Consider the following 6,000-nt stretch of genomic DNA (forward strand, 5'->3'; position numbering starts at 1 on the left):
GCCATCTGTCCGGTGCCGGAAGAAACTGCGCGAAGACGCGGCTCGCACGTCTCGCAAGGTGCATGCTTCCCACGTCGCTGTCCGAAGTACTACGTATCATTTAGCGAAAGAACATACTCGGAGACAGTGGCTGCGTATTTCCTCTTTTCGATAGCCTGCAGTTTCTCTCTGTACGAACTCATCTGTAGTGTTGTCGCTTTCGAAACACTTCAGGAAAGGCATGGTCGAAAATTTTTTACGTTACTGTATTTTTTTTTATTTGGACGTATTCAGACGTGTCCTGCTTCGGAGCCACCTACTTCTTATCTCGTTATGTTAACTTGTGAAGTAGCACTGAAAAAATAAAGTGCAGCACGAAGCTGCTTTACCCTAACCCAAGAAGAAAAGTTCATTGCCTAACAAGCAAACTAATATACTGGTGGCGTCAGGCTAATGTCCTTTGATCGTGTTCACTGCATGCCATGTGTCAGATCTAACATTCAATGAGAACTCATTTTGCGAGACATACGTCGCCGTTTGTATATTTTGTGTGCAGTTAGGCGTGCTTATATGGTGGATAAAATACAATGAAAAGTTCAAAAGCGGACCTCACTGTGCATGGTATTTTCAAGAATCACGTCTATACAATACCGGTTCCACGTCGTTGGTCTAGTATACAGTTAGGCAGCAAAGTCCAAGCTGTGTAGGCACACATTCAGGGGACTCCGTGTCCCGGAGTGCGACAACTGTGATATCTGCACCAGCTGAGGCACGCGATCACGACGCAAGACCGCCCTGGTTTATAAGCAGAGATGTCCTTGAATAGAGGTTCACTTTCGTTGTTACCCGGGGGTCCTGCGTTCGCGTTTTCCCCGGTCACAATAGAACAACTGGTGACGAGCATGGGATTCGAACCCACGTGGGCAACCTAACCGGATCCAAGGGTTCAAGAACGAGCAAAACCCCAGGCGCTACCGGCAAGACCGCCTCAAGACCCACCAACAGTCGCAGGAAGGGGAAAAGCTTAACAAGACCGTGTCTTACCCCATGGCAGGTGAGGCGCCTGACACTACTGGCAACCAGTCTGCAGAGGCATAACTGCGACGAAGCACCCGTGTGCGAAAGCCTCCCGAGGGATACGCTGGCACACATCAGGAAGAGGGGCGAATAGAAAATTTAAATTTTTTTTCAGTAAGAAGGGAATAATGTGATATCTGCTATCAGTTCAGACACTTGGTCACCACGTAGGCCGCCGTAATAGCTATATAATCAGAGGTGTGTTTCAATAAAGGTTGAATTTCGTTCCTGCCCTGGCTTCCTGAATTCGTGTCTTTTGATGATGATGAATTTTTATGGCGCAAGGGCATCTACGGCGAAAGGGCGCCGTGGCACAATGTATTCTCGAGTTCTCAAGACCCATTTCCCAAGCATTTCACCCTAGAGAAGCCAAGCACCAGACCAGGGAAAAGCTTGTACCCATTGTATCACCGGTGTGTACCCGGCGGCACTGGGGATCGAACCCTGCACCTCCCGCATGCGAGGCGGATGCTCCACCACTTGGCCACCGCTGCGGTCAATTCGTGTTTTTTCAATGGCCATGATAGAACTGTCAGGTTAAATGAATTAACGTATTTTTCTGAAACGTTTTCTGAATGAAACAAATGAAATGAAACATAATAAGAATGAAATAGTTAATAAATTAGCCATTCTTTCAGTCACTGCGGTGGTGGCAAGTGGCAAGTCTTCGAATCATACAAGAGCGAAATGATGGAGGAGAAATTCTTTGACGCCGGTCCGCGATGTACAGTACCCATTGTCTATCTGTTCGCTTCGAACGGCGCTGGCGTTGGGCCTCGGCACAAATGTGCTCACAGTTCCTGCTGCTGCGAACGAGCACGCTTTGCTGGAAGCATCGTTGGCACCGATTTCCCTTCTACGTGAGCACTGGAATTTAATTTTTAATTTCATATGGCAGCACTATTGCGCTGTTGATTTCTTGTTACACGGCGTGCCGGTCCGTGCAGCCTTGAGACGACGACAGACTTTTCCGCCCTAAATGAAGCACCTGTTCGAAACTTTCACGGACGGTGTCGTCGCCGCGCGCCCTCTTCCGGTACCGGAGAGATTACACCGGTGAACGGCATCCGGCTTAGACCGGCGTGTCCCGCCCAACTTCTGCTCTGGCTACATCGTGCCGAAATACGTGCGCTTTCGAGAAGCATGCAGGCGAAGCAATCGCTCCAGTGCACGTAACTAGTCGAAATAGCCAAATTTTGTCGAACCACAGCAGCGAGGGTAATCGCGTTTTCGATATTCTAAAAACTGTAATAGCTAGAAAGTTAACTATTAGAATTTAGTTAACTTTACTAGTTAGCATAATTCGGATGTCCGTCAAGCTCCTAAATTTGGCTTAGAAACAGAGGCAGAAGATAACAAAACCAACTTACAGCTTCTCGCCTGTCAATGGCGCCGCCAACAAGCACGAGCTTGCCACACAAGGACCCTATCGCTCGGATACGGATTGCCCACTGACGAAAGGCTGAGATGGACTGCGCGTCTACTCTCTATTGCGTTGCTGCCACGAGCCAAGAGGGCCACGAGAGTAGGTCGTCCATCAAAAGGCAGCAGACCTTACTAAAATAATCGATTCGTGGGAACCCGACTTCTTCGAGCTTTTCTGCGAAAAGTCCAGCATTGGACTTATGAAGCAAACATACTTGCTCTTGGTTTAGCAAGCAGACGCCCTGCGCTGTCTGGGTAGAAATGGACGTGCGAGCGTTATAGGAGTGCGCCGAGTTACCTGTGCCTTTGGTGTAGTCAGCGTGTCGGAATGGATGAGCCATTAACGTATACTTGTTCCGTTTTTATTTTCGCCGCCTTCACCTCTTCAGCTGCAGCACTCCGCCACACTCAGACGGACCTGGAGAGCCTATCACCATGTCCTCAGACTGGGCGGCGGACCCTTCTATCCGGGCTCGACACGTGCACAGCAATGCTTCTTGTCTACGTCCGTCTGAGCCTCCTTAAAAAGCCGCGATGGACATACGCAAAGTGCTCTCAGCGGTGACGTACCATGCCCCGAATTCCAAGAAGTTCCTTTTAGTAACCAAATCTCATCTCCGACTTGGGAGCTCTAAGTAGTGCTTCTGTGTCTTGTATGCACGTAAAGCTCTTTTGATTGAGAGTCTCTTGCTGGCGCTGAGGAAAGCTGTTTGCCGAATCAAAGAGTAAGCGACGTTAAGAAGAGTCTTCACTGAGTCGCACCATGTTCTAGTCAATTTTGGCAGCTGGCCATAGGCGATTTCATGGGGCGTTGTTCCAGCAGAACTTGGAGGGAAGTGTTGGCTGCGCATACGTTGTCCCTCGAAAGGAGATGCTTGCATAGGTCCTTTTCACTTAGTATATTTATAGTTCAAGAAATGTGGAGGTAATCAGAACAGGATGATCTTAGTGGATCGGAGAGTGGCGGTTAAATTCACTAACTATGCCACTTATCTCAGCTTCCGTACACAAACAATGGGAACACAGGTAAGCACCAGGTGGGTGATAATGCTGCCATGTTGTCTTAGCATACGCTCACAGTGGCTGTGAGACCAGCGCCTCACAAGTAAAAATAATGGCTTACAAAATTATTGTACTTCCAATGGTGACTTACGAAGTCTTATTTGGGAGCCGCACACTCAACGAAACAAACTGAAATGCCAGCGGGTACAAAATAACGCCCTGAGGTTTATTTTAAACTCATGCGCAAGAACGCAATCAATGAGTGAACTCAGGAGTAGAGCTGGATTCGTGACGTTGAAACGGAAAATGCAACTTAATAGGCTCCATTTGTTTTTTTTTTTTCATGTTCTGAACGGTAAGCGTAAGGTCGATTTATAACAATACATTAGATTTCAGAACCATGCTACCACCAGAATAAAACATTTGAAGCCCATAACATCACTGAATCTTAAAACAGAATCTTTCAAAGACACATTTTTGGTTCGAGGCATAGATGAGTGGAATGCCTTACCAAAAGATATCGCTGGGTGTTCTGCTATACAGGCTTTCGAAATGGCTCTTGGAAAATATCTGTAACTTATTGGAATCATGCTGCCCCACCATTCTACATATTGCTATTATCGTTTTCTTTGTCTGTTGTTGTTACGACATATACTTGTTTTAAATTACTTCAACAAGTAGTCTGAGTACTACGGTAATGTTCGCAAACATGGCATTTTTGACCGGGGTGAATTAAAGCTTTCTTATTTTGATACATTGTGTGTTTTTATTCTTATTGGTATGTAATGTACTGTTTAGCCATGCGCAAAATTAATATAGATCATTAATATAGATAGTGACGGCTCACTCTGCCAGCAGCATTTGCTTCTCCGAGTGCGTGCAAATCGAGCTCTGCGTTCGTGACTCTACTGGACGCCATTTTACGTAGGACCGAAGATATGCCTCCTTCGGTGTAAAATGCATCAGTTGTTTTACTGTCAAATAATTCACGTCAACTGCCGGAGGTACTAATGTTACGTGACGGCAAGCAGGTGAAGACAGGGCTGCATAACAGATGGCGATGCGATGATTTAATGGCGGTGGGCCTAGCGCGAGTGCTCCGCGCCGCGCCACGCCACTGCCCACTTTGTCGTCTTCGAGTCCGTGACACTAGGAATGAATTCAGGCACCACAAGGAAAACCAAGGTGTTTCTCAATTGATTCTACTTCACCTCTGTCCGGCTTGCCTAGGGGAGAGACTCTTGGAATGGGTGCCAAAAAGTCCCTCGGACAAAACCATGCGTGGTAACCACGGCAAAAATTAAAAAAAAAGGTAGACTCGATAGAAGGCGTGGACTTTTGTTGGGGCCAACCTCATCTGGATAACACCACAGGTATACAAGCTAACCTTCTTTAAACAGGAGCGCCCATATATTTAAATGCGTGCATTTTTACACGGCCACAATAGCGTACACCGCATACCAGAGCGCGGAGATCGTAGGCTAAGTTAGCCTCATAATCTTACTCTTCTCATGTACCCTAATTGAGTTCATCCCAGCACTATAGTCATGTTGGGCACAAACTATTTTGATCGTAGCGGGGTGTGCTAAAATCACAATTACACTGTGACAGTCACGTGTCTTGTTTACCAGCGAAAGTGAGTTTGCTCCATTGGCCAGACTACTTACTGCCATGCTAGTTGAGTTGAGTTGAGCTGCTGTAATACAGCATTGCTACATGTGGGATTAGCCTTGCTTAGTCTGCCGGCAATCGCTCCACCGTAGCGCCACTTATATACTAATAGCGACCTAAAACCTGTGGGATCTGCCCCGCTATGCGCCCAGTCACTTATAATAGTACATATTCCACTCTCGCAGCCACCATCTATGCACACATTCACTCACATCAGAACGAAGTCCCCTCCAGAAGTCACCATCTATGCACGTATTCAGTCAAATTAGAACATAGTCATTGCAGTGCCACCATCCACGCACACATTCACTCAGAGTATAACACGGTCCACTCAACTCAACTTACTGCCATGCTAGTCGTGAAAGACGAAGAAGAAGAAGATCCCATGATGGAAGACGCTCGCAAGGTCCGACGTGTCCACCAGCCCTGCAAAACCAAGGCGTCCAGGCAGCTGGTACGTGGTCTTCAGGCACTTGGAAGCTGCGAGGAACTGGTACGCGTCCACGCTCCGAAGCTTCATTTAGACGCGCCGAGAAAACCACCGGGCAAGCGCGGTCTTGGTGCAACGCTCGAATTCTCCGATGTGTCAATGCAGAAGAAGACCCGCAAGCCTAATCAGAAGGCGGCAAATACCTCAACGGGCGAGCGCAGTTCTTCCTGGTCTTCGACGCCATCTGCTTGGACAAAACCAACAACGACGAGATCCGAAACATCCGCGTTGAGGAACGCCTATCCGAACCCGCTATGTAGTGGAAGCCTCAGTGAAGAACGCCGCCAGCTCAGCCTCGGACACGCCGCCCTTCCAAAGCAAAGCGAAGAACTAACGGAGCCTGTGGACGATCCGGA

This window comes from Amblyomma americanum, chromosome 6 (assembly GCF_052857255.1).
Source record: "Amblyomma americanum isolate KBUSLIRL-KWMA chromosome 6, ASM5285725v1, whole genome shotgun sequence".
Lineage (NCBI taxonomy): Eukaryota > Metazoa > Arthropoda > Arachnida > Ixodida > Ixodidae > Amblyomma > Amblyomma americanum.